Source organism: Amblyomma mixtum, chromosome 1 (assembly GCF_055824585.1).
Source record: "Amblyomma mixtum isolate Tamu chromosome 1, ASM5582458v1, whole genome shotgun sequence".
Taxonomy (NCBI): Eukaryota; Metazoa; Arthropoda; class Arachnida; order Ixodida; family Ixodidae; genus Amblyomma; species Amblyomma mixtum.
Window position 1 is genome coordinate 260,750,413 of NC_143012.1, and position 25,638 is coordinate 260,776,050.

At 44.9% G+C, this 25,638-nt stretch overlaps 1 protein-coding gene across 1 annotated transcript in view; it reads left to right on the forward strand.

Moving 5' to 3' along the window:
- LOC149371579 (uncharacterized) overlaps positions 1 to 12,115 on the forward strand; it is an 85,222-nt gene extending 73,107 nt beyond the window's left edge. Inside the window, exon 2 of the mRNA XM_089580536.1 lies at positions 12,038 to 12,115. The gene's annotated coding sequence lies outside the window, so the exon portion shown is untranslated. The remainder of the gene's footprint in view (positions 1 to 12,037) is intronic.
- Positions 12,116 to 25,638: the final 13,523 nt, after the last annotated feature.

Here is a 25,638-nt window from a genome sequence, read left to right on the forward strand (position 1 = left end):
CCCAAAGGAAATAGCTGGCCCCGGCGATACGGACGCGTGCACCGGAAACTTTTAGAATAGGGTTTTCTCTACGTACCGACGCGACGCTTGGGTTGGCTGACTGCAACACGATTTTTCGGGCCAAAAAGAGAAATGTTAAAAATATAAAACTGGACAATTGAAAACTTTTTCTTTCACATATCTCGTTACTTTGCTGCAGCACTAAATTCGCATAAAATAACAAGAGTAACTTCAAGAAAAAAGGAATGATTTTAAAGTGCATTTTATTTTTTGACACGCGCAGAGCCATCTGGGACGGGCTACGGAAAGGTAACTCGTAGTTGCAATTAATGTAATTTTTGTTAATTTTTTTTTGCAATTTGTGCTATAACCAGGGAGGCGCCGCTCCCTTTCACATACGGCGATGGAAGTGGATGCTCATGGGCCTTCCTTGGAACCCGGCGGGTCGGCAGCGGCCGCCCAGAGGAAGCGTCTCTACCATCTCAGTGACGCAAGTAGCCAGGCCACCGAGGTGTACTCGGCGGCCAGTGAAGACTCTTCGACGGACGATGGGTTCTTACCAGTCCTCAGCAAGAAGGCCAAGCGAAGACTGCGCCGACGTGAGGAGTCGTCCTCATCAAGCACGTCTACAGTCATCAAGACGCGAGGTCCCCCGACGCATACCATCTTGTTTGTGCCTAAAGCGCCAACCGGAAACCTCAACCACCTGAACAGGCAAGCCACGTATATGTTGCTTGAGGGCCTCGTGCCTGGGGGGATTAAAGGCGTGCGAGTCAACCCTTACAAAAACATTATCGCCATTGATGTCACGGAGCGCAGCGCACTGCAAAGTCTGTCCGCCGTTACCAAACTCGGCGACATCAGCGTACGCTCCCATGTCCTCCAAGACAGCGGCACTACAGCAGGCGTCATTTAAAACGTCGACATTTCCATCGCTGACGCCAATTTGCCTATTTTAATCAAGCCAGCGTCCAACAGCCTCTCTATAATGGCAGTTCAGCGCCTTGGGAAGATCTCAGTGCATCAAGCTCACATTCCAGGGAGACTGCATACCGTCGTATGTGAAAGTTGGGCATTTTCGCCACCCAGTTCGACCTTTCGTGCCCAAGCCACTGCAATGTAGAAAGTGCATGAAGATCGGACACGTGAGTGGCGTCTGCAAGAACAACATCGTGTGCTCTAGATGCTCTGATTCACATTGCGGCGACGTTTGCCGCGTGACTACCCTGAAGTGTGCCCACTGCCGTGGCCCTCACGATTCCTCTTCGAAAGACTGCCCACGCCTCAAGAATGAACGAGCAGTGTTGAAACAAATGGCTCGAGACCATTCCACGCACAGAGAGGCCGCTGCTAAGGTGCGACGACGTCGTTCGCGTCGTCGAAGGTCCTCTAAGAAAGCCGTCACTTTTGACAGAGAGGCCTCTAGCACTGCTGCATCTTGTCCTCCTCCTCCGCCTGCCGTACTACACCAAGGGAGCCCGACAGTTGATGAGGCCGGACTTGCTGCATCGGCCGTTACCTGGCCGTCACTCCCGAAACCTTCCACATCCACTGGGTCAGGAAAGTCAATGCCATCTTCAAGTTCGGCGCCTACTGTTAATCCGGAGAAAGGCCAAGATCTCAGCCATGGCCAAGAACTACAGGTTAAGGCAATGCTGAAGTCCATCCTGAGTGCCATCCGCGCTGTGCTGGCAGGCCTGCGTACGCCAGCGGCACAGAATGCGCTGCAAGTACTAGACGCGCTAACACCAGTCCTAGCGGCGTTACAGTAGCAGGAACAATGGCTCCCCCAGCATTAACATTTCAAAAGCAGCTGAGGCAAGCCTCTATTTTTAAATGGAATGCCCGCGGACATCAGCCCCGAATTTCAGATATTCGGCAGTATGTTTACGCAAACAATTTCCCCATCCTTATCATTTGTGAGCCTAATGTGCCGAAGATATTGCGACTGTCAGGTTACGAGGCGTTTCCATCTCCCACGCACCGAGGGAACAGTAAAGTCGTCATCTACATTCGGCGTGAACTTACATATGTGCTTCATCCAGTTCCCCCTAATAACGACAACCAGTACGTTTGTCTAACAGTGAAGAGGCGTAATCTCACGTTTACGCTTGTGGGTGCGTATATGTCTCCATCAAGTCGATTTGACGCCGCACTACTGAGTGACCTGATCGCGGTTACACCCGGCCCTTGAATCGTCATGGGTGACTTTAACGCTCACCACACCATGTGGGGAGGCGTTAGAATGAACATTAAGGGACGGAAACTTGTGTCCTTCGCTTCCGACCATGATCTTCAGTGTTTAAATGATGGCTCCCCAACTTATATTCGAGGGACAACTTACAGCAGCTGCCTTGAATTGGCGTTCGTTTCTCGATGCCTTATCAGCAATGTACGGTGGTTTTCGGATATTGAAAGCCGCGACAGTGACCATATCCCTACATATCTGACCATTACTGGCCTTTCCACATGCACCTCTGCCACACGCATGCGACGCATCGCTTGGTCAGTGTTTCAAACACTTATGGAAGATGCATCCAGAGAAGGTTCATCCGCAAGTTTTGAAGGCAAAGTTAAGGAGGCCATGGAGAACGCGACACGGTTATTCACCCCAATTAAAAAGTACACGGAATTCGATATGGAATTGCAGCGCCTGCGATCACTGCGGCGTAGTACCGAGCGTAGGTACCGACGCACAAAGTCGAGCCTTGACCTCAGAGATGCGAGGCGCATGCAAAAGAAAATTCAGCGCAGAATTCAAGCAGTACAGGCACAACGTTGGAGGGCATTCTGTGAAACGCTTGATCCACGGAAACTGCTGTCACGCATCTGGAATGTAGTTCGTGGCCTTCGAACATCCCCACGCTTGATCCACGGAAACTGCTGTCACGCATCTGGAATGTAGTTCGTGGCCTTCGAACATCCCCACACCGGGCCGCCGCGGTGGCTCAGTGGTTATGGTGCTCGGCTGCTGACCCGAAAGACGCGGGTTCGATCCCGGCCGCGGCGGCTGGAATTTCTTTGGAGGAGAAATTCTAGAGGCCCGTGTACTGTGCCATGTCGGTGCACGTTAAAGAACCCCAGGTGGTCGAAATTTCTGGAGCCCTCCACTACGGCGTCTCTCATAGCCTTAGTCGCTTTGGGACGTTAAACCCCATAAAACAAACAAACAAACAAACAAACAAACAAACATCCCCACACCAGCTGCACCCTTTCAAGTCTCTTGCACTCTTCCAACGATGTGGCGAGGAAGAGGTAGCTGAGGATTTCTGCGCTAGGGTAGCAGGACCATCTGCCCCATCTGCGACGCTGCATTGCAGCGATGTTCCTGCTTCTCGGGATTCTCGGATGGACCTTGCCTTCTCCGTGGAGGAACTTGACGCCGCGCTGGCTTGTTGCAGACGATCATCATCGCCGGGACCCGACGGTGTGCCATACACTGCACTTGCAAACCTTGGACAAGAAGCTAGGCGTGTCCTTCTGGAGCATTACAACAAATCGTGGAATGAGGGCACAGTTCCAGACGATTGGAAGTCCAGTCGTCTAGTTCCGCTCCTGATACCAGAGAAATCGCCTCTTGACCTGACATCATACCGTCCAATTGCGCTGCCTAGTTGTGTTGGCAAAGTACTGGAAAGGATGGTACTTACACGCATTGAGTGTTACCTGGAGCGCTACCGCATATATCCGGATATAATGTCCGGGTTTCGACGTGGACGCTCTTCAATCGACAACGTGGTCGACCTAGTGTCATCCGTCCAGCGCCAAAAACATTTGAAGCGCTTGACCGCGGCATTGTTCCTGGATGTAAAGGGCGCATACGACAATGTAACCCACCAGGCTATTTTGGACGCTCTGGAAGCTGCCGAGCTTGGTGGCCGCGTATTCTGCTGGATCGTAGTTATTTATCCAACAGATCTCTCTTTGTGCAGACAGAGGAAGGCCCAACATCTTCTCATTTCACTTCCCGTGAAGTCCCGCAGGGTGGAGTGCTGAGCCCAACGCTGTTCAACCTTACACTTGTCGGGCTTGTCGATATACTACCACAGTCGGCGCAACTCTCAATATAAGCGGATGACATCTGTATCTGGGCATCCGGAGTTACGCGCCCACTAGTTCGAGCGAGACTTCAAAAGGCGCCAAGTATTCTTGCGGCCTACCTTCGCCAGCAAGGCCTACAGATTTCAACCAAAAAGTGCTCGCTGGTTGCCTTTACACGAAAGAACATGTCTCCTTATACCGTATGCATAAACGGCACAGCAATACCCTGCGTAAAGAGCCATCGGTTTCTGGGAGTAATCATCGACCGAAATCTATCATGGACCCCTCATATCTCATACATGAAAAAGAGACTGACAGCGATTTCTCACATTCTCGCCTTTCTTGGCGGAAAGTCGTGGGGAACGTCGGTGCGGTCGATGATGCAGCTCTACAACGCCTTATTCATGGGATTTCTTTGCTACAGCCTCCCTGTACTTCGAAATATTCGAAAAACAAACATACCAATTCTACAAAGCGCTCAAGCTCAAGCTCTCCGGGCTTGCCTAGGATTGCCGAAATGTGCCTCTATGGCCGCATCTGTACTTATCGCCCAGGAGCATCCAATCCCTACCTACTTAACAGTTGACGCACTGAGGGCATATTTCCGGCACATTTCCCGGGTTTCCTCTCACCATCTTGCCAGTCTTCCTATTACCAGGCCGCGCACATCATTTACAGACATCATTGACGCACATCCATCCCGCCATTCTGCCGTCCCAGTTTACACCCGCCTCTAGACCGTCCTCGCCACTTTGGAGCCTGCACAATCCCCGTGTGCTTCTTTCGATACCTGGCATCAGGAAGAAGATAGACTTATCGCCGACAGAACTACAACAAGTCACCCTTGAATATTTACATGAGCACCATGCAAACCGGGTGCACGTTTACACCGACGACTCAGTGAACCCTAGCTCTTCTTCTGGCTCCGTCGTCATACCCGCAAGCACTACAAAAATTAGAGTTAGGACAGGTCACCGCACTTCTTCGACGGGTGCAGAACTCACCGCTCTTCGTGTCGCCATTGAATACATCAGTCAACAGCGCCCTCAGCGGTGGTCTATTTTCACCCATTCGAAAGCTGCCCTCCAAGGCTTACAAGCTGCTCTTCGCCGTGGAGCCCATGAACTGGTCGCAGAAATTCGACAGCTACATCACTCTGCCATCAACAAAGGACATGACATTATCTACCAATGGCTACCGGGGCACAGCGGCATAGCAGGTAATCACCGCGCGGATGAGGTCGCGCGAACTGCTCACAACGACGGCGATTTTGTGTCGATCCCCATTTCGAGATCGGATGCAGCGAGCAGGCTTCGCGCACTTGCGCGGGACATCACGCTTGCCGCGTGGAATTCCTGCCAATTTTTCAATTCCCGTTTACAATCCTTGGGCCCAGATCTGAAGCTCCGGCTACCAACAGGCCTACCACGACGAGAAGAAACTTTGCTGTGTCGCCTCTGGCTTGGTGTAGCTTTCACCAACCACTACTCATTCTTAATCGGTATGACTGATAGTCCTGCAGGTTCCATCTGCGGGCACGACGAGACCATAACCCACATTCTTTGTGACTGCCCTGCCTACACCACCGAAAGGCAGTCTCTCAGCCGTGCGCTGGAGCGCCTAGATCCGCGCCCTTTCACGGAAATGAAGATTCTCGGCCACTGGCCGCGGCGGTCGTCGGCGGAGAAAGCCTGCAAGGCACTGCTCCGCTTCTTGAGAACTTCTGGCCTGCACGATAGGCTGTGACTTTAACGAACAGTGACGTTTTATAGTGACTTCAATTTTCTGTTACTGTCCTTTCTCTTTCTTTTTTTTATCCCCTCACCCATTCCCCCCGTGTAGGGTAGCAAACCGATTATTCTTTCGGTTAACCTCCCTGCCTTTCCTCTTCTATATCCTCCTCCTCCTCCTCCTCCTCCTGCGTGTATAAAAATTACGGTATAAATAAGGAAACCCTGTGTTAGCGGAATGCCAATTCTTTCTGATCCCTTTTTGGACCTTTGTCGTTAACCTGTTTGGAGCGGAGATCAGTGGTTTGTATCTGCCGCGCGTTCTGACGTAAAGAAGCGCGTACTCGCTGCGCCTATCAGCTCTGTAAATACGACAGCAACCTGAAATTTTGACAAGCTTTTCCGCTAAAAAAATTTTGGGTCGTTCATGTTGAGACGAATTGAATGCCTCGTGCACGTTTTGCTTTCCGTGTATGTGAGACGCGCTGTAGCGACGACGACGAATCGGTGGCGAAGCGTTAGGCCTCGGTTCGACGTGCGGCGTCATGTTGTCGGAGCGTAGGGTGGCGCTGGCGCGCATGCTATTTGGGCAAAATAGCGTTTGCCGCTAACTTAAACGCAATACTCAAAGCGTGACTTACGTTGGGGGCCTCAAGCCTTGGGGTCCCTAAAAAGTCTGAGGCATCGAAATGCGCCTCCGCATAACGTATGGTGAAGGTAAGTTAGCCAATAAATGACAATAATTTGCAAGGGAACGTCTGCCCGTGGTACTGTGCCACCTTCATATTAAGGTGAGTCACGAATGACTTCTACCTTCCGCTCAGCCACTCTGGAATGGACCGACACTACATGTAAGCTGCCTTCTTCGTAGCGATGAGCTTCGTGGCTGGCGAACAGAGTGGCTGAGAGGGCGGGCGGAAGTGGGGGGAGGGGGGAGAGGGGTAAGCTTTGCGGAAGGAACAATGTGGTCACGTGGCTTTGGCTATTAGATGGAAGGGATGGGTGCTATACACCAGTGAAGGTCATGTCGAGAAAGAATACCCCAACTCTCTTTCTTACAGCTGCTTCTTTTCGCGCGTGCCAGGGAGGGTATGTGCCATTTTTATTTAAGACCAACAGCGACGACCGCCGAGCATCTCGATCATTGGTTAGATTGCCGCAATGCTAAGACTTCGAACAGGGTGCCAATGAGGAAATGCTGCTCCTGGCTGCGCCTGGTGACGGATCAGTCTTATTTATTCCTTGTGTATACTTTCAGTCGCAGCAACAGCTCTGGTTTTTGCTGGCATAGGCGAATGACGTGGGCAGAGTGCCAGGATCTAACTTAGTGATACAATTTGGGAAACACTGTTACGCCAAATAAATGCGCAAGTAGCCTCGGTCAAATCACCACACAAGTGTTGCGGTAGTCGCATCTGGACAGAAGACAGGCACTTTGGAGCTTCGTTGCAATGCCTGCCTGCCGAAGTTTTCACGTCATAGAATGTGCCTATAATGTTAATTGTTTTGGCTGTCTTGCTCTAATTTCAGTATCAGTAATATTTTACAAAAGAAACAGAAAATCAAACCTCAATTTTATACGCAAAGGCAGCTTGAAATGCATAATAGGGTAAATTTTCCTACAGTCTTCGCCGTGCAATTTAAATCAATTCAAATCAATTTATTTAGCATTTCTTTCAATACAGAAATAAATGAAAGGATAAGAACAAAAGGCTGCTTCTCGAGCAGCTTGACAACCAGCGGGATGTCTTGTGCTCTGGTAGTGCTATTTATTTTGCGTTTAATCTGGTTTTATTCAATAACTCGCATGATCAGGATCAGCATACTTTTGGAAATTGAAAATTTTCTTTTTGATGAGCGCCGAAATATCCTTATTATTCAGACAGTTGCGTTGTTGCTGTGTGTTTTCCGCTGGCCTTTCGGTATATTTTTCACAGACTGAAAACTACACGGAAAGACCAATTCAACGTGTACAACTAGACGCTAAAACAAAACGCTGCTGTGAAAGACATGAGTTCAGAGACCTAAAAGCAAAGTGGCATATTGGAACAACGCAATAGAAAAGGTACCTAGTGACCCTAACACGCAAGTTTATAAATGCGTACACTGCGCAGGAAGTAACTAACTTTGCTACAAAACAAGCATATAGTAAATAGAAGCGCCTGCGACAAAACGTTGTGTTTTATGTAATATTGACCTACAAGAGCCGTTCCCTTATGTGTCATTGACAAAAACGGGAATAGGACCAAAAATTATAATCAATTTTAATGGGGCTGCCAGCGTTCCTCGTTTTCCGGCTCCTTTGTTCCCATCAACAATACCACTATGGCAGCGTAACTAAAAGCATCAGAAAAGGTCAAACTTTTCGAACTTTTCCTTTCTAGGACAACCTAATGGGAAAGCATAACTTTTTGTCCTAGAAAAATGTTGTGCACATTGTTACAAAGAAGAAAGCGAAAGAAGACGTAGACATAAAGACGTACACATTGTGGCTGATTTGTCGCACGGCAGAGGCCTATGAACAGTAAGATAGAGAAGAGCACATGAAGTCCAAAGAAATCAAAACACACTTGCTCCACTGCACTCATTAATTCTTCGCCAGCGCACTTAGGGGCATCACCGCGGCGGGGTTCCTACGTAGCTCTAATGGAATGAAGGAACGTGAGGTCCCCTACGGCGCAATGACCGTAATCTTGCGCCTTTGCGTCTTTTTTTTCTGAAAGGTAAATAATGCGCTGCGGCATAGATTGCATGGTTCTTTGGTCTTTTCTGTACGGTTTGCTGGCTTCGCTGCAGAAAACAAGTAACTCCATGACTTCAGAAGCGCAAAGGATATCATTGCTACCGAATGCTTGCGACCGTTCATAATGACCGGCATTTCAATGCTGATGCAATGCTTAGGAAAATCCTCTAAATTGGAGTAGATCTGAAGTCAGAGAGCAATTGATTATTATTATCCCCTCAGGAGCAGCAACACGGCTACAAAGAACAGCTGTAAAGATTCAGCAGAAACTTATCGTGGAAGAATTCATCCTGGTCCAGGGCTCGAATTCGCGATCACTGGCTCACCAGAGCAGTTGCTCTGCCAGCTGAACTAACGGTCCGGCTAGCATATTGTAGGGCGAGTGCGACTTAATCAACAACTCCAAGTGCGAATGACGTTGCTGCATTGCTTAAGGGAATCAAGCAAAGTTGAGGAGATTTGCAATAAGGAAGTAATTACTCATCAGCATCCTCACTCATTAGCTTCCATTGCTCACTATTAAATAAAGGAAAGCGAGGGGGATTCCGCTTAAACTTCCTTGTAAGAATGATGTTCGAGATAGAGCGATCAGATCAGTGCGGCAAAAAGAGCGCATAAAGAAAAGGACTATTAAACACAAACTCTGCGCACACCTGACACCCGCTGAAATGATAGTAAATTGCTGCCTTAAAATTTCCATTTCATGACGACCCAATGAATAAATTCTAAGAAATGAACAGAACCGATGAGGAGTGTTGAGATCCAGAGTTTACATTCAGAATACCAGTTTTAATAGTAATATTCTTCATCGCTTGTATTCGTTTTAGTTTAGCAACGTTCACCAACCCATCCAACATACTCACACTAGGGCCTTTAGCTATAACGTTCACGCCTACATGCACATATTTTGCAGCAAAGAAATGGCAGGATACCGAAAGAGCAGCCGAGAAAAAAGTGAAAGAAAAAGAGGCAGCGTATCCAGCTGTGTGTCCTTGGGCGCTTGTGTTCCTAATTTCTTTGGTTATAAAACGGGTGTGACCCAGCAGAAGCACAAGCAACATATTTCGCTACTTTTTCTCACCTTGTCTCGATTCCCATTACCACAAGGAAGGAAAGCTTTTTTTCGGGCGACGACACCCCGGTGGTCTTGAGAAAGCATAGCAGCACCCAGAATCGTAATCTACAAACTTTTTTTCTCACCAACACTGTAACAGCTTTCCCTAAACGCCAGAGCGACAAGCTTCGCGGTAACGCCTGGCGATGCTCACCTTGCTGATTTTCGCCTCACCTTTTTTCATACTGTTTTTATTAAATTTATATTTATTTTTTTATTGATCGCTCTTTTCCAGCCACAAAAAGTGCACTATGTCTTGCTAATATTTGTTCGGGACGAAAAAGTTTTCATTTTAAGGCTGCGGAGAACGGTGCTTAGCATTTTTTTTTATTTTCGCGTCAGTAGATTCAGCAAACTGTCATCGATGTTGTGAGGACACAGAAGAATAAACGCTGGCTCCATTTTTTTTAAGGCTCTGGCTTGCGCTGGGAAATAAAGTTATATCTTCGAATTTTTTTTTGCTTATTATGGTGTGTTCTGAATTTGCGTTGAAAATGATCACAACATGAAATGTTTTGCGGAGTGAGCGTTACAGTTCTTTTTTACTTGACATAACGCACGGCTCCTGAAACGTGCCACCATGCTCACTGAGCGGAATTTTTTTTTTTCGCAGTGCCCAGTTTTCATTCATTGCGGGGAAAGGCTGAACACCAGAACATTTTTCTCATTTTTTTTTCTCTTTTATTGTGGCGGTTGTTGGGAACAAGCTGCATGATTGAGCAAGGCGTAAAAGTTTGCCTTCCGTTTCTCTGCTCACGTCTGCCTGCTCTGCTGAGAAGCTTTCTTTTTGAAGAACATCTTGCGTTTCCTCTGCGATCACATTTTTTTTCGTGCCATAAGAAACAGGTTTTATTTTTGGCGCTTCGCTTCCCGATCAGTGATAGGTCTTGAACTTCTGCAATAGGAATGTGACAGACAGAGAAGAATATTCGCTAGATTCCTTCATGTATATTTCTTAGAGGCCGTTCGCCTGTGCCTCTTTGGTAAAGGTGTTTCTTCATTGAGAACTATCTGCAGACCAGTGCCAGCTCAAAGATAGTTAAGGCTCAGAGTGACTCTCAGAGCAATGTTAACACTCCAGAATGTGTGATATATCCACGTGTGTAGTTGGCGTCACAATGATGAAGAACGCACTGGAAAAAATTTTTGGCTTCACGATGTGGCTGGAAGTTTTGCGTTGTATCAGTTGTAACCCGACTGTTACTGTATTGAAACATTAATGTGTAAAGCAATGTATTTTTATCGAAATGGGAAGCGCACTGCAAGGATAAGGGCCGAAAGGGTACCTAAGCTTCCTCAAGCCTCTCGAACATAGGCAGTTTGTTACCCCAGACGCTCCGCAGCCCTTGCTATTGTAAGTGCTCAAAAGGAAGAAAAAGTAAAAACTAGTGGTGGTACCATAAAACTAAACATGTGGGCAGTATTGCCTTTGTGAGTTTTATAACTCAAAGAAAATGCTAAGACATCTCCAACCAAGACGTATAATGCAAAAGTATTACTAGTCCATTCTAACCAAAGCCGGCGGCGTGTTGGTGCAGAAAGTCTTAGCGATGTCATGGAAAATAGGGTGACGTCATTAATCGGTAGGACGACGCACAAAGCAAGCCTAGCACCTCGACTTCAGACAATCCTGTAAATGTCGTTTGTCTAAATATACTCGTCATTGAGGAATTTCCACGTAGCTCCAGTTTTCACGACATTCGTACTATATAATTCGTAGTACATAATTCGGGGTGATGCCAAAGGATTTTTCGTTGCATACAGCTTACATGTGCTAGTCAAATTGGATGCTGGCCTGCGACAGGGATTCGAAACGACGACATATGCACCTTGGATTACATGCCTTCCGAGTCTGTCCTAACGAAATTGTGATGGAATCATTCGTCGTACACAGTTCCGGCTGGTGCCTTTCGCGTGCGTGAGTGGGTGTGTGCGTGCGTGAGCGAGCGTCCAAATCTAGCAAATCTCTACGACTTGCGTGCACGACTTGCAAACTCTGCCAAGCTCATCGCTGTGCAGAGACAACGCACGTCAGTTTGGGATCTGGTGCGGAACCAATACTCAAACACGTAAACTCGTTGAAAAGAACGTTAATGCATGTACGAACATTACGTGCAAACAATGCATCCAGTGACAGTAATGCTCTCGTATTCCTTCACATGAGCAGTCTGCAGTGTCTGTCAAATTTTTTTAATTAAAAAATCCCCACTTTTCGGAGCCGGCTCAATTGCTTCTTAAGGTGACTGAGGGGGTTAAGGTTCATGTGTTTAGGTACCTGATGAAGAAAAAAGGAGTGCGGCGTTAAGAAGGGTGCAAGAGAAGTAGGGACCTCGAGTGGAGTGTGTGGCTCTGAGTCATGGTGCTGGGCGATGCGAGGATAACCACTGGCGTCTTATCTTCTTTTGTCAGCTGCTGATCGAAGGCCCCCTCCATACACCAAGAGAATTGGCTGGTGGTCTTGCTGACGGGATTGACTGGAGTGGTTTTAATGTGCCAAGATTCGATCTTCAACAACACGAGAACAACACGTGCAACTTCGCAAGAGAAAGCAATCCGCTAACCAAGCATTCCGAAGGCGCATGCCACAGAATCAACTTGTACACACTACCGGAAATACCTATGCGATCGCATCTGTGAATAAACTTCGTTTGTTTTTTCAATATACTCGTTTTTCATACTTTTGTTCTCTTTATTTTTAGCTTCCTGTTGGTATTGGCTTAGTACATTGTCCGAGTACTTGAAGTGCATGCGTTTAAGTAATCAAGTTGACTACCGGTTATATTTAAATACAACTCGAACTGTTGCCAAGCAACTGATTGTTATCTGTTAGTTAACGACATTTTTAGTGGTTTTACTGTTGCCCCTTCTTTGCACTCGAAGCCAAGCTTCTCCTAATGCATTCACTTTACTTTTCGTGTTCTTGTTTGGACAAATGTCCTTCGCAAGCAACAAAACCTCAGTGCCTCACGCCAACGCTCTTCGACTTGTTATTCAAAGGCCGAATAAACGATGGTATCATCACTTCGACTTAGGTGATATAATATGCGAGGTTTAGCAATATTCGAATGGGAAATGGCTTGTTACAAAATCGCACTTTTCATCAATGCGTATTTCTCTGTTTTACCACGGGACGCTGGATTAGAAGCCCTGCTCGCTGAATAAAAGGGGAACTCATTAAGTACCAAGCGAGTAAAACCTATCTTCATGAGGAGGCTTGTGGCTCTTTACCATGATATGTGGCAGCAGTAGAAATTTTTACAGAGCAAGAGAGAGAGCCAGTCATAGCGAGAATGCCCATTCCTCGACATACCCTGCAGCGAAAAATTTGTAGAGCTGAGCTTGTCGGATTAGCGCATTAAACAGTGCAGACTATTTCAGCTTTGGTTTATTTATTTATTTGAACATACTGCAGGCTCTTTTCGGGCCCATGCAGGAGTGTTTACAATGCATCATTGATCAAACAGAGTAAAAACAAAAATTCAAAAATACAGAGATGTTCTCTGACCCAAACACAAAAAGAGTAGGAGAGAATTAAACAGAAAAGTAAATTTTTCGATAAAATTAAGAAATTGTTCCACGGACGTACACTTCACCGCATCTTCAGGCAATTTATTCCAATATGATATAACATCTGGAAACAGGGAGTACTTGTGGATATTTACACGGCTGACTGGTTGACGAAGTGTTTTACTATGGTTTGTTCTAGACGAGTGTTTGAATGGCGGGTGTATGTATTGTGAATTGGCTATTTTGAAGTGCCCGTGAATAAGTTGGAACAAAAACTTTAATCTTGAAATGATTCTTCTCTGTGACAGGCTTTGTAAATTTGACTGAACTATTAGACTGGTAGCGCTAGTTTGGCGTGAATACTTTGAATAGACAAACCTCACTGCTAGTTTTTGGATGCGCTCTAATTTGTTGATTAAACTTTTTTGATGGGGGCTCCAGACTATATCCGCATATTCTAGGCTAGGTCTTATAAGAGTTTTAAAGGCACTGAGTTTAATATGGGCCAGCGTGTTACGGGGCTTTCTCCTTAAATATTTTAATTTACTTTCAGCTTTAGCGCAAATGGATTTGATGTAGGGCTCCCGGCGCAGGTTAGATGTTAGGATGAGCCCCAGATACTTCACCTGATCATATTTTTTAGCCTGTGTGTCACCATCTGTGTATGTAAAGCTTAGAGGATGCTTCTTATTAGTGAATGTGATGCTTTTGGTCTTATCTCCGTTAAGTTTCATTCCCCAGGTCATACACCAAGCGTGGGTTGATTCTAGGGAATTGTTGAGGAGAATTTGATCGTCAGATTTTTTTACAGCTATATATACGACACAATCGTCTGCAAAAAGGTGAAGCTGGATCGGTGAACTAACACAGGAATGAATATCATTTATATAAATGAGGAAAAAGAGGCGCTAGTACTGATCCCTGGGGTACACCCGAATACACATCCAGGTTTCGCGAAACGTATTCACCTATTTTAACACATTGTTTTCTGTTCTGCAAATAGCAGGAAATCCATGACACAATGTTGCGATCAATGCCAAATCATAGTAATTTTGTTATAAGGTCATCGTGAGGAACAACATCAAACTCTTTAGAGAAGTCTAAGAATATAGCATCTATCTGGTAGCCTTCATTAATTGTGTTAGCGATGTCATGAGTAATTTCAGCAAGCTGCGTTACTGTTGAAAGTCCTGTTATGAAACCATGTTGTTTTTCATAAATGAGGTTATTGTTTTCTAGATATGAGATTATGGCTTTAAAAATAATGTGTTCCATGATTTTACAACTAGTGCTTGTTAACGATATCGGACGATAATTATTCAGTTCAGTTTTAGGACCCGATTTGTGTATAGGAATTATTATGGCACAGTGCCAGTCATCTGGAATTACGAGTGTTTGTAAAGATGTTGTGTAAACTTTATGCAGGTATTTAGACACCCAGTCAGGGTATCGGGCTAAAAATGGGTTTGAGATGGAATCAGGACCCGGAGATTTTTTTGTGCCAAGTGTTTGTAAAAGAGAAAGGATTCCAGCTTCACTAATGATTAGTTCTGTCATCGGTTCCTTGATTGTGTATGCGGGTAGAGAAGCGTGAGAGGCTGTTCTGGTGAAAACATACTGGAAAAACTTATTAAATTCATTTGCAATGTCATCAGGTTTACTTATGGTGTCGCTGAAATTTGTAATCATGGAACCAGTTGACTGTTCTTCAGATAAGTAGCGCCAAAACTTATGAGGGTTGTGGGCCATGAAGGAAGGCAGAGTCAAATCAAAGAAGCGAGTTTTTGCATCTCGTACTTTGCGCTGTAAGCAGTTAACAAGACTTGCAATGTCATTCTTGTTTCCTTTTTACACCGTCGTTTTATTTTTCTATTAAGTTGAATTATCTCGCGCGTTATCCACGGGTACTCCCTGTTTATGCGTTTTTTTCGAAGCGGAACGTATCTCTTTTCGCAAGTATCTAAAATGTTTTTGAAACAGGACCATACTTCATGCACATCGGTCAGTGCGCTGAATTCGGCAAAGCTGTTCTCAAGTGCATTTAGAATTGCAGGGTCATCTGCACGCTCACAGTCATTGACGCGTGTTCGCCAAATGCAGCCGGTACAGCCAGCGATGACAGCGCCTCCCACCGGCAGCTAGCAGCCACATCAAGGCTGGTTATAAATATTCATTCAGAACAACGGCTTGACATCGCTGCTATGGCGCAGTGAATTAGAGGCACGTGTTGCGTATGGAAGGTCGGCCGTTCGACTCCGCTCTCTTTACTGTAATTTTATTGTTTTTTAATTTCATTTTTTTTCATTTCTTCCCTTTTAGGCCGCAAATCGTGATGCTTAGTGGCATATAACGCCGTTTAAGAGGATTTATTAACCCTTTTAGGTAAGCCATTGTGACAATCTTCAGTCACCGTGATCAATTCACCGTGGTTTCAAGCCTTGCGGCTGTACAGGCTGCAGTTGGCGAATACGCGTCCTTGACAAAGGTTGGAAGTGTTTTCTTCTTTTTGCAAGTGACTGATACGGGGCATGACAGTACTAGCAGTTTGTGGTCAGCTATGCTGTCTTCGATACGCACTGAACACCCTGGACGTGTACTGCTAACAAAAATTAAATCAAGAAGTGAAGATGAAGACGACAGAACTCGGGTGTTATCGGTAACCAGCTAATCTAAGGAAAAACTAAATGCTGTAAATAAAAGCGTTTCCGCGCTTTGGGCATCTTTTCCGTCGTGTGAAAAGTCCGCCCAATTTATCCCTGGCAAGTTAAAGTCCCCCGATAAAATCAACTTAGATCTTGAGTTAGTGTGCTGGGACAGATAATGGTTTATTTTTTCAAGATAATCTGGCGGGGCGTTTGGGGGTTGATACACGCCTCCCAGTAGTATACATTTACCGGAAGATGTTATTTTGCACCGCACACTTTCGTGGTCATCAATACCGTTAAGGACTGAATATTTTATGTTGTTTTTAATAGCTATAGCTACACCACCCCCTCGCGAACCCCTATCGTTACGTAGCAATTTATATGTTGATGGGACAACTTCCGAATCACGTACCCCTGCTTGTAACCATGTTTCTGTTATAATTATGATGTGAGGATGGTGTCCCAGAATTAGCTGCTCGAGGTGACCTAACTTGTTTACTATACTTCTAGCATTGAATGACAGGATTCTTAGCGTTTTGGTTTTGGTCGGTCAGATATGATAGCTGTTCGAGCTTGCTGCTCCTGGAGTTGAGTTAGGCTGGGTGTGCCTTGCATCATCGGCCCTTCTTGTTATTTCGACCCTGGTTTGTTGTGTTTCATCCCAAATGAAAACCTTGCCATTGACCTTTAGCTTATCAAAGGAAAGCGATACCTTCGCCCCAGCCGCCCTCTCGCGCTCCGATGAGCGCCATAGCTTAGTGCGTAAGTCTCGTACCCTTTTTGAAAAATCTTCAGATATGGAAATGTTAGAGCCCTTTAGTTTGAAACAGCTTGACATAACATCTGTTTTCTCTGCGGAATTGAAGAACCGAACTATGACTGGACGTGGTGTTTTGCCTTTAGGATTACCTATCCTGTGAATTCTTCCGGTCGATTTCACTTCCATGCCCAGCTTGTCACTGAAGATTTCTTGCTTAACGTGTTCCTCAAGTGATTTAGCGTCTTCCTCCGGTTTCTCGGTCACACCGTAAATCACTAAGTTGTTGCGTCGACTTCGGTTTTCCAAGTCATCTATTTTTGCTGTTATACCGTGAATGTGTTTGTTCGTACTTCTGTATAGTCTTTCACTTTCATCAAGTCTTTCTTCGCATTTCTTCAACCTACCTAAGTCGTTTTCAATTGTTTCAATTCTCAACCTCATATTATCAACCGTTCTCTCGACATGTTTTATTTTAGGTTTGTGACTAACTCCTGCAAAGTTTTGTTTGTTTTTGCTTGTTCTTTCAGAATCTTTTTCACTAGTTCGTTGCTAAGATGACCGTCAGAGTCAGAGCTAGGGCCTGGGATGAGTTCAATGTCACCGGATGTCAACAGTAAAAGCCTAATGACGATACAACAGTCACAAAGCATGCTCAGGAGAAATTGTGGACTTGGTAGCACCGTCAGGGTTACATCATTGTCTCTAACTGAGGAAACAGAGTATTTGCCACCAACCTGTACGACAAAAACGAAGTGTTTGAGCATTGGTATCCGGTCGGTGCCACCAAGTCCACTGAAGTGTCCAGTTGACGGGATCCTGGTTATATACCCGCGTAGGCGTGGCTCCGTTTACGTTCCTGCAGCAGCTCGCTGATAGCGGCTCTCCAGGTTTGCTTCGCTGTAGTCCAGATTACATGCATGTTCGTGGAAAAGCAGCTGTTTTGCCGCCACCGCCGATAAACTGTCTTCCAACGGCACATACGCGTCCGTGCTGGTGATGAGGCTGGACGACCACAGAACAACCTTTACGACAAAAACGAAGTGTTTGACCATTAGTATCCGGTCGGTGCCACCAAGGCCACACCGCCGTTTAGGTTAATCCACCCTACCACTTCCTTCATCCTCTCTCTTTCTGTTCCATTTCGCACTTCTTCTTTCCCCCAGTCTCACTTAAACGTGCAATGAGGACTTTTTCTGTCCCCGCTTTGCTGCCTGCCAACTTTGGGAACTTTTTCACCTGCCATGGTTTGCAGGTGGCGGATACTGAATCGAATTGTTTGTAATAAATAAATTCACTGAACTAAAATAAATTCAACTATTTACTTAAAGAAAACAATTCGCATGTCACTACTGTCTTACGATACTAAATTTCATGGCGGAATGCTGGGATATGTGACTACAAAAAGCTATAAAAGTTTCTCTGTAAAAAGAAACAATCTTTTGTTTATTACTGAAATATTTCAAGGCGCGTCCGTGAAAGTTGAAAACGGATTATCGGACCATAAGTTAATTTACTTCTCCTTCATGTTACCATCTAAACAAGCTAAACCACCTAAATCAGTCGTTCTTAGAAAAGATTTCCTTCGGGCAGATGACACCTCGATTTTAGACCACCTGGACTTGGTTCTTAATGCAGTTGAAGATGATGTCGAAGCCTTGTGGGCTAAATTTTGTGGTGCAGTTAGGTTTTGTATCGATAGGTATGTCCCATCGAAACAAGTTCGCAAGCGTAGCCGTAACCCTTGGATAACCAGGGAAATTATTCACATTAAGCGTAAAATTAGGAGGCTAAGGAAGCAAAACAAGGAGTCAACGCCCCTTTTTGCCAACCTAAAACATAGCATGTTACGTCAAATAAACGATTCAAGAAGAAGTTACTTCTCCGATGGTCTAAACAAGTTCATTAGTAACGATGTCCAAAAGTTTTGGCGCTATTTGAAAAAGAGCAATCTTGACATCGAGAAAATAAATATTGGGGAAACTTCAACTGCTGACGCTTGGGAGATAGCGGAACACTTTAACAAGTATTTCCAGAGCATTTTTTCAAAGCCTGAACAATATGAACTTCAGTATTCAATCTGTACAGAATCGCAAAGTATTACAGTAAATCGTGAAGGAGTCGTAGCCATGCTTCTAGAACTTGAAGATAGCAAATCAGCAGGACTGGATGAAATACCAAATGCTTTTCTAAAGCGTTACGCAGAACAGATATCGGCATTTCTGACTAACCTTTTTCAGTTATCTCTAGATTCAGGTGAAATACCAGCACTATGACGCACGGCACGTGTTGTCCCAGTTTACAAAAAAGGTGAACCGTTATCTGTCGCGAATTATCGACCAATCTCGATCACATGTACGTGCTATAAAATGCTGGAACACATTGTAGCATCATATATTCGGCAACACTTAGAAGGGAACAAGGTATTATCTGAATTCCAACATGGTTTTCGAAAAGGGCTCTCAACTGTCACACAACTGCTATCGACTGTGCATGAACTGGGATGTGTGTTAGACGGGAACGGTCAACTCGATGTATTGTTCCTAGACTTCTCTAGAGCTTTTGACCTGGTTTCACATGCAAAACTGCTGTTTAAACTGGAATGTATCGGTATTCCTCAAAATATTGTCCACTGGATCAAGGCCTACCTTAGTGATAGGAAACAATACGTCACCATTAGGAACTGTTCTTCTCGGATGTTAGATGTTACTTCTGGTGTGCCTCAGGGAAGTGTCTTGGGCCCGCTCCTTTTTTTAGTTTTTATCAATGACCTGTTAGATGTTATTCCTGCGCAGGTTTCTGCCCGATTATTTGCCGACGACTGCGTTGTGTTTAAAGAAATTACGTGCACAAAGGATCAAGAAATTTTACAGGATACTCTAGAAGCTATTTCCCACTGGTGTACAAATTGGGGTATGCAGTTAAACACTGATAAAACGGTACTTTTAAGAGTAACAAGGAAAATACACCCGTGTTCCTTTACATATAAGCTTAACAACAATAATATCTTAGAGGTGGGCTCATATAAATACTTAGGGGTTACGTTTACAAATAAATTAACTTGGTAAAAACACATATCAGAAACTTCTGCTGCTGCACTTCGCAAACTGTGGTTTCTTAAGCGAAAACTTAGGAATGCTCCTGCCAGTACTAAGTGTCTTGCCTATAACAACTGCGTAAGAGCTAAACTTGAGTACGCGGCGGTTGTATGGGACCCCCATAATAAAAAAGATATCATACAACTCGAGCGTGTGCAAAGAAAAGCTGTGCGATTTATATTTGGAAAATATAGAAGACACGATTCCCCATCTACGCTTATGAAGCAACACAACATTCACACCCTAGAATCCCGAAGGAAGGTTAGTCGCCTCATCTTGCTTCATCACTGCCTGCAAGGAAAAATAAAAATGAAGTTGCCTAATTGCGTCAAAGCTCAATTTACAAGAAGAACCAGGCATACGCAGGAACACTCACTGGCACCAATTTTCGCCCGCACAAACACATTTAAAAATAGTTACTTCCCTAGAACTGTATCCGAATGGAATGCATTACCTTCTCATATTTTTCTGTCCAGCAATTTTATAGCAGAGTTGGAACGTCATCTCTTTATTTCATGAGTTTTGTTTGTTTTGTGTTGCGATGCGATGCCTGTCTATATGTTCAATTCTGATTGATTGTCTGACTTATTATTTTTTTCTCTATGCATATGCTTGTCATTTTTTGTATTGAAAAGTGTTTGAATGTGCCCCTCCTGCTAGGACCATGCATGGTCCGCAGTATTTCAAATAATAATAATAATAATAAATACTGGCGGTGATAGGCGTTCTCTTGCAGCCTTTTTCTACACATTTTGCTTTTACGTTGACCGGCGTTCCATTGAGTTTTTCACTTTGATTTAGTCGTCGCTATTTTTGATCAGGTTGTTTGTGAGCTTATCGTGGCCGCAGACATCCGCAGTATATAGGTTGGTTTGATATGGTTGGTTGAGGCCTACTCGAGGTGGAGGAGGGTGACCTGCTCCTTTCATTCAGTGAGGCGCTAGTTTCGCCGTAGCATTCGGCCCGGTTTAGTTAGATGAGTGGGGTTGGGGATGGTGCAGGCTTCACACAACGCCACGCCACATTCTGCTGCCGTTTTGGGGGAATATCGCTCTTGCTTCTAATTTAGTAGAAGTGCTAGAAATAAATGACCGATGCCTCACGAAATTGACTGAAGGGTGCACAGTGAGCCGGAACATTGTGTACCTGACTAGCCTTGCGGTAGATATTTTGTGTATTTTGTGCAACATATTAGAGGATAAACTTCTCGAGTCGTCAATATTTCTTAACAGATGATGATTACGCACAGCGACTGCAGTTTCAGACCTTACTCGTATTGTGTTTTCCTTTCAAAAATATCAGATTGACGCTCGCATGCTGTACACAAAAGGCAAAAAACGACAGCTAAATGCGGAACAAATAGCACCTCAAAAGTATACATAAAAATAAAAAATAATTTCGCAGAGACTACTTTGCAATTTGCAAAACACTCAAAAGGAAAGAGTATCCTTTCTCATTCCTTGACTCAGGGAGGTCGGGTGTCCAGACCGTGTGCGGGAAGATGGAGTTCGATGTAGGCGAAACGAAGAACACTCATGTTGTGGGATGGCGACGTACACAAACGACTTTCAAGGTGACCAAACTTCGTACGCATCCCTTCCCTACGGCGAACCTCGTGACCAACACTACTCCGTTGAATTCTAGACATTCCTTCTTTGGCTTCTAGACACTATCGCCATGGAGGCGTAGTGGTTAAGGCGTTTGGCTACTGAGCCTGACAACGCTGGATCGATCCGCGCCGCAGGGTCCGCAGTACGATGGAGCTTAAGGGGAATGCGCCCTTTTACTATGCATTGTCGCAGTTGGTCAAAAGGTATCCGGAACTTATCGCAACGGCCTTCTTTATTTAATCCTTATTTCTCTCTGTCTTTCTTCCCTTACTGCACGGCGCGGGTGAAGTAACTACCAAGTAGTTAGACAGTTACTGCAGATTCCATTTCCTAAATAACAATTTTCACCCTTTTCCTAAAAATATATCTTAATTTGCAAAAAGCACGAAATCACAATTGAAAAAAAAAAAAAAACTAAATGCAAGGAAGTATACCAAGTATAAGAAATATAAAACGTATCCTGTAAGCCCAAAATGAAGACAGAAATTTGTTTTCGCCAACACGCCCCATTAACTGCGCTGGGGTCTCATCACCCATCTTTTCGTCTGCCGTGTGTACAATAACGCCAAGCGGCGTGCCGCAATCGTAACGACATAGCGGATCGATTCCACGCTGGCTATAACTGAACGCTGGGGGCCCTACGCATCTACGGCGCTGTAGAAAATCCCTCGCCCCCCTCCCCCCCCCCCCCCCTCCTCCCTCCTCCCTCCTCCCACTCCCCCTTGTGTTCTTTCGGAAGCACTATTCGTGCCAGCCACGTTTGCGTCCCATTAGCAGCACTGGGCGCTGCGATCCGACCCGGCGACCCTCCCATCCCCTTCGCCGGCACGTTCGATGGCAGTAAAAGTTTGATATAGGCGCTCTGGTGGATCACACGTTACAAACCCGCCTTTCGCCACCATTCTCCTGTCACGTTCGCAGTTTCGAGCAGATTGCCCGAACTGCGTTGAGAGTGGGCGAGCAAATTGGCCAGGCCGTTACGGTTGCACGTTTCTCGTGCCAATGCTGACTAAATTCGGCGGTACGGTTCATATGTAGGCGGATCCTTTTTTACTTCGCGCTCTCTGCCAGGACATGCCGTGGAGCGTTATCTTCCGAGAGAATCTTGGTTGTAGTGGAGACAAATGTTTCGAGAGGCCATAAACACTGCATCTCAAACGTGCGGCCCTCCGTAGGGGTTCAGACTAGAGCTTCGAAATAGATACTCCAGAAGGACGAGAATTCAAGCAATCTCGCACTGCATGGTTATAACTCTCGTTGCGCATGGCTCGTAAAGGCACTTGAATCGTTCACAGTCCCTGTTGCTGCGTAGGGAAGAGCTAGCAATGCGTGCACGCTCCGCTTGGGGACGTCGACAGCGTAACCACTTGTTTTTCTAGCGGTTAAGATTACTTTATAAAAGGTTTTCCTGTTTTAGCTCCTAGATTCATAACAAGTTTTTTTCTCTACAGTACACTGCACGGAAAGGTACTCAGGCAACAAGGGCTTATTAACAGCCTCTCAGGCTCGTCAATCTTGTATGAGTTTCTTTTCCTAATCTATTCAGTTATTGAGGCTACAGCAACTTAATGCCCTGGTCATGGGATTCGAGTTAGCACAAACACCCCATCCCTTTATTAATGTTGCATTTAGCAGATAAAATTGCTCAGGGAAGATGCAAGCGTAAGGAAATTATGATTAAAAATCCCGAAAAGAAAATAGCTTGCGGACCTCGGTTGACGTTCCAGGAGACGCGATTCTCGGGAACTGCGTTAAGAATGTTTTAGCTGAGAGCGATAGTTGCATTTCCTAAGCGCAATAATTCTGTGTGTGAGCAAGCAAGTTTCTGTAGTAAAATTTCGGACATCCAAAGGCAACCTCAGTCAAATAAGTTCTACAGTAGAGGTAACTTTTGAAGTTCTTCACCACCGAACAACTCGCTGTATTACGAAAAGGCTTCCTGATGCGTTCACCGAAACATTTTTTACGTAAGCGAACAAATTATCGCTCACTGCTTTAGCGCAGGATTATAGCTGCAGATGACAATTTTATCTCGTAAGAAGACCTAAATCTACGTCTGTTCCTAAAGAAATAGTGCATGTGTCTTACAAAGGGCCAGCAAATAAGAATTGTGTTGCATTTCTGTAAGACATGTGATGATTTTTCAGACAAGAATAATGCCTCTATCGTATTCAAATAAATTAATTCATCAAGAAAGACGAGCTATAGCTACCGGGTTTCTGAACTGTACGAATAGCTGTTCCAACTTTAAGCATTTCTTGACCCTGAGAGCTGAAGAAAATCAAGCGGAGAGCGAGGAATTGTAGAAAAGCCAATTATCGCACAACGCTAGGCTAATGATTGTTTTAAGGAAACGCTGGTGACTTTTTTTTTCCTGCCAAACGAATTCGCCTTCTGAAGAAAGGCCGCCTTTTGTACGCAGAGTCGGGTTTCATTTATTCGGACAGAAAGGGTCTCTTCCAGCAAGAATGTACGAGTACTGGTTTCATTAAATACTTGTTTCTTTTTTATTTGGCTTGAACAAACGCTGCAGAACACTTTAATAAATGGAGCGGACCTCAAAGTGGCTTTTAATGTGACTCCTTGAGAATGCTGTAGTATCTTGTCTGAACAGATACTCAGAACAAGTAGTCAGTGCAGTTTTAAAGACTGAGAGTTCAAAAGCGTTCCTTATTGCACTCGCTTTTATTCCTCGGTTAGATCACTAGATGTTTTTGCTACGCAGATTGTCCAATAACTGGCACTGGCGCATTCCAGTCGAAGGAAAAAATGGTACTATTAGAAGAAGGGGCAACGCTGTGCACAAAAGAGTGGAAAATGAAAATAACCAAAAAAAGATCAAGGCTGAGCCAGAATCTCAAAGCCCAGAAATCCCCTGTTCCCTGTGGTATGAATAAAAAAATCCCAAGGGGATCACTTTAGTACCGTACACTCTCTCTAGTCTGGTAACACCCAAATGCATCAGAAATCTTTTAGTGGTTTGGATTTCAGCTTGATTTGCGTTGCCATGGATAGCATAATTCGAGCGTAACAGTTGAGAAATTATTGCTTGGCCAGTTCTCATGCATAATTGGTGAGACGTACGCAGTTGCTATGAGGAGGGGGTATTTCGCTGTAAAAGGGATTTATCAAGTTGCTAGGCGACCAGATCAGTCAACTTCACTGGACGTAACAACATGGATAATCTCTTTCGGGGGAATACTTTAACGGTACGTTCGGCGCGCTGCACAAGATGAGAGGCAACATGCTGTCATTGCGATTATGGTGATAGTAGAAGCTGAAGCTGAAGTTTATTCGGAACGGATCGAGCGCATTTCCCGTCATCACGCCACAATTGTTTCATGGCCAATAACAGTCATACTCCTTCGAATAGAATTCGCATGAGACACAGAGGAAAGCTCCAGACAGCCAATGTACACAGCAAAAAAATGATTCTGTAATTCTGTCTGCGTTGAAGCTTGTTTGACAGCTGAAGATGCGTGGGTGGCGAGCGTTTTTAAGTGAAAGACGATGTGGATTATCTTCTGGCATCCGTGCCAAAAATTCGGTTTCGACGGGCGCGTTTTAATTGCAACAATGGTCAGTGATTGAGACTTCGGTACTTCAATTTTCACTTTTATTTGGCATACAAAATCCATATTTTCTGTTAGAGTGACCATTATATCACTACAACGTCGCACCCTATCGATAGAGGCGAGCTTTATTTTGTCTTCACTGCCGCTTATTGTGGAAGACAATTTGTGCTCCAGGAAATTAATTGTTAGCTAGCTGTAGCAAAGAAAAGAACTCAACGTAATCTCTTGGCGCCAGCAAGATACTTTATCTGTGGTCGTGCGGTAGTTTAAAGCTGAATCAAAGTCACCTTCCGGAATATTTGATTGGAACATAAAAAAAAGCCCTCATTTAAAAGAATATAGGTAAAGTGGTCCTAAATTAAGAAATATAAAAAGTGACTTTTCTCGCATCTCCCTTTTTGCGGTCATGCCGAATCATCTGGCTTCCAAATTAGTAAGAATGAAGGTGCGGAGGCAAAAAAGTGTAGATAAAACGCCAGAATCTGTCCTCGAGTCACGCCACATGGGAAAAAAAGCAAATGTCTGTAACATTGTGCTAGTCTATTTATGTCACTGATATCACGAGGTCAGGCACGTGCCTTTTTTACCGAATTCAATTAAGAATGCTTCTAAATGGGTGGCGGGTTATGCTCAAAGGACTTTTTTCTGTGTAAAGTGGTTGAAATTTATTTCCCAGTTTTCAAAAAAGCTGCCTTTCGAGGAGGATAGCTGCATAAGCGGAGACACCCATCCAAAATTATGACTGCATATTTTTTTTTCTGAGACTCTTCTTGCTTGTGCATTTTATTTTTACAGCAATACACGCGCAAAAAATAGGC